Here is a 3062-nt window from a genome sequence, read left to right on the forward strand (position 1 = left end):
ACTCTTTCCTTGCACATCTTAGAAGTGAGTGGTGAGAGACTATTCGTTGAGAGATAGACATTGCATGCTCAACTTTGCTGCCCTTTCTCCCCAGAATCATATAGACCTTGAATAGGCCCTGACTGTGATATATCAAGTCTGGATGGTGAGTATGTATTTTGTTTGGTTTTCCTTATACACGATTTGATGATGTACTTAGAGATGTGAAGATACATGCTCTTAACTGCATTCCACTAAAGACCCTATTGGATGTCAGTCATAAGTTGCAGCTAACACAAGTTTAATAAAAAACAATTTAAAAAAATATACTTTTCATGGTATATTAAAGGAACATAAATTTTAAATATCTGATTCTTAACTCAAATGCAGTAATGCTAGCTACCATTTATTTAACATCTAAATGTGTATATAGACCCCATGTATATATACACATATATATGTGTCTATACATACAGTATATGCTATATAGAGAGTATATCTATCTCTCTCTATATATAGAGAGAGATACAGATATTTAAATAAAATTTTAGTTTGTATTTATAATAGTGCAGTAGCAATAATCTTCAAACACATCAACTTCATTCTTTTTTATTTTTTCTGTTGTTTTTGTTTTTCAGACAGGGTCTCGCTATGCAGTTCAGGTTGGCCTTAAACTCACTATGTAGCCCAAGCTGGCCATGAACTTGCATCAATCCTGCCTCAGCCTCCTGAGTATTGAGATTAAAATCAAGTGCCATTATGCCTAGCATCATTCTTGCCTCAAGGTTTTTGTGTTAGCTGGTCCCTTTGATTAAACAGCTGGAAATGTCAAATTTTCTCTTGACTGTCCTCTTCTCTTGATGATGGGTTCAGCTATAATTTTACTGATTCCTAGCAGCCTTCCTAGCTACTATATGTAAATTAACTTCCTTAGGTAACTTCTTCCTCTTGTTTATAATTTCATTGCATGCATTTCTGTCTGAAATTTTCGCATTGATTCTCCACTATGTCCTTGGCACCTAGAATGAAGTCTGGGGCTAATCAGTATGTGAATGAAGCAAGCAAGGAAAGCACTCTTACTACTTGCACAGTTGTGGAATTCTGGGAAAAAAGAGCTCATTTAATGTGCTGAAGATTACTTAAAGTAAATACTTATCTGCATTTGGTCCCATTTTTGTTGTCTCTGTTGAAGATTTAAGTAACTAGATGAAAACATCTGGCAAATGTAATCGTAAGGGGGTCCTCGAAAGACCAAACATACTTCCAATTATGACTTGGCTTTCCTACAACGGAAGAACATGCTGATCTTTCCAATCACTATTAACAATTGGTATTTGTTTTGAAAAATGTGCCTTCAATGCCAGATTGGCATGAGCCTGTGCAGAGAGGGTGATCATTCAGGTCTAGTTGCAGAAAACTCAAAGTCAGACTCTCAGACCTTTAACCTCAAAGGATCACTGTTTCTTTCTCATTTATTTTTCTTTTCTTTCTCCCCACCCCGTAGTTCCACTTCCCATTTGAACCATTTCTTCCTATTTCATAATATCTATTATACATTCCAATCCTTATTTACACTTTCAGTTTCTCACACTAGAAAAACAATGTGGTATTTAAACACTTATTTCTGATTTATTTCACTTAAGAGTATGGCCTCAAGGTGCATCCATTTAGTCAGAAATATCTCTAGCTTGTCCTTCTTTATGTCAGAGTAGCACTTCATTATTTTAAAAAAACACACATTTTTATCCATTCATCAGCTGATGGACATTTGGGCTGTTTCCTAGATTTAGCTATTACAAACTGCCCTGTTGTAAACATGGGTGTGCATATATCACTGTGGTATGATGTTTTGGGAAGATACTAAGAAGGGGAATAGCTGGGTCGAATGGAACCTCTTGTCCTAGTTTTGAGGAATCATCACACTAATTTCCACAGTGGTTGCACCAGTCTACACTCCCACCAAAAGTGAAGAAGAGTTCCTTTTTCCCCACCCGCATTTGTTATTGGTTGATTTCTTGATAACAGCCATTCTTATAGGAGTGAGATGGAATGTCAGTATTGTTTTAATTTGCATCTCTTGAATGGTCAGTGATTCTTTCATATGTTTATTTGTTATTTTCACTTCTTTTTCTGAAAAGTGTGTATTCATATCAGATGCCAATTTTTGGATTAGGTCTTTAAATTTGGGAGGACCTGATAATTTTGTGTTCTTTATATATTTTAAATACTAGTCCTTTGAGGAACAACTGGCAAGATTTTTTTTTCCCACTTTTTGGGTTTTCTTTTCACTCTATTGGTGATTTCTTTTGCTGTGCAAAAGCATTTCAATAAGATGAGATCCCAGTTGTAGATTCTTTGTTCCTGAAGTCTTTTGGGTTTTGTTCATGAAGTCTTGGCCTACACCTATGTCCTCAAGATTTCTACCTATTCTCTCTTCCAGTAGATTTAGTGTTTCTGTTTTAATATTTAGATCTTTGATCCATTTTGATTTTAACTTAGTACATGGTGAGAGACATGACTCTAGTTTTAGTCTTTGGCATATGGAAAGCCAGTTTTTCCAGCGTCATTTATCAAAGAGGGTATCTTTCTTCCAGTGAGCATGTTTGGCCCCTTTGTCAAAGGTAAGGAGGTTGAATATGTTTAGAGCTGTTTCTGCATCTTATAGTCTGTTCCACTGATCCTCAGGTCTGTTTTTTTTCCAGTACCAGGTTGTTTTTATCACAGTAGCTCTGAAGTATAATTTTAAGTCAGGGGTTCTGATATCACCTGCCTTGCCTTTTTTTCCATAATAGTTTTTACTATCAAAGGACCACCTGAGTGCTACATTCATAGTGCTTCCCTGAGCTGACTCACTACTGAATATCTGTTTATACTATCATTGAAGGACTAAATTCTATTAAATACAATACAGACCTGGGGTTGTATCTATGTGATATCTCACCAGCAGTGGAACAGAGAAGATGAGAACATTAGAAGAAAAAAATCCTGTCTCTCTGTGTGTGGTTAATTTTTATATTCCTTTTTTTTTTAACACCCTGATTAGAGAGTTCCAACAACAAGGAAGATTCTGTTGTTAGTTTAGC

The sequence above is a fragment of the Chinchilla lanigera genome, unplaced genomic scaffold, assembly GCF_000276665.1.
Source record: "Chinchilla lanigera isolate Chin_1 unplaced genomic scaffold, ChiLan1.0 scaffold00130, whole genome shotgun sequence".
Lineage (NCBI taxonomy): Eukaryota > Metazoa > Chordata > Mammalia > Rodentia > Chinchillidae > Chinchilla > Chinchilla lanigera.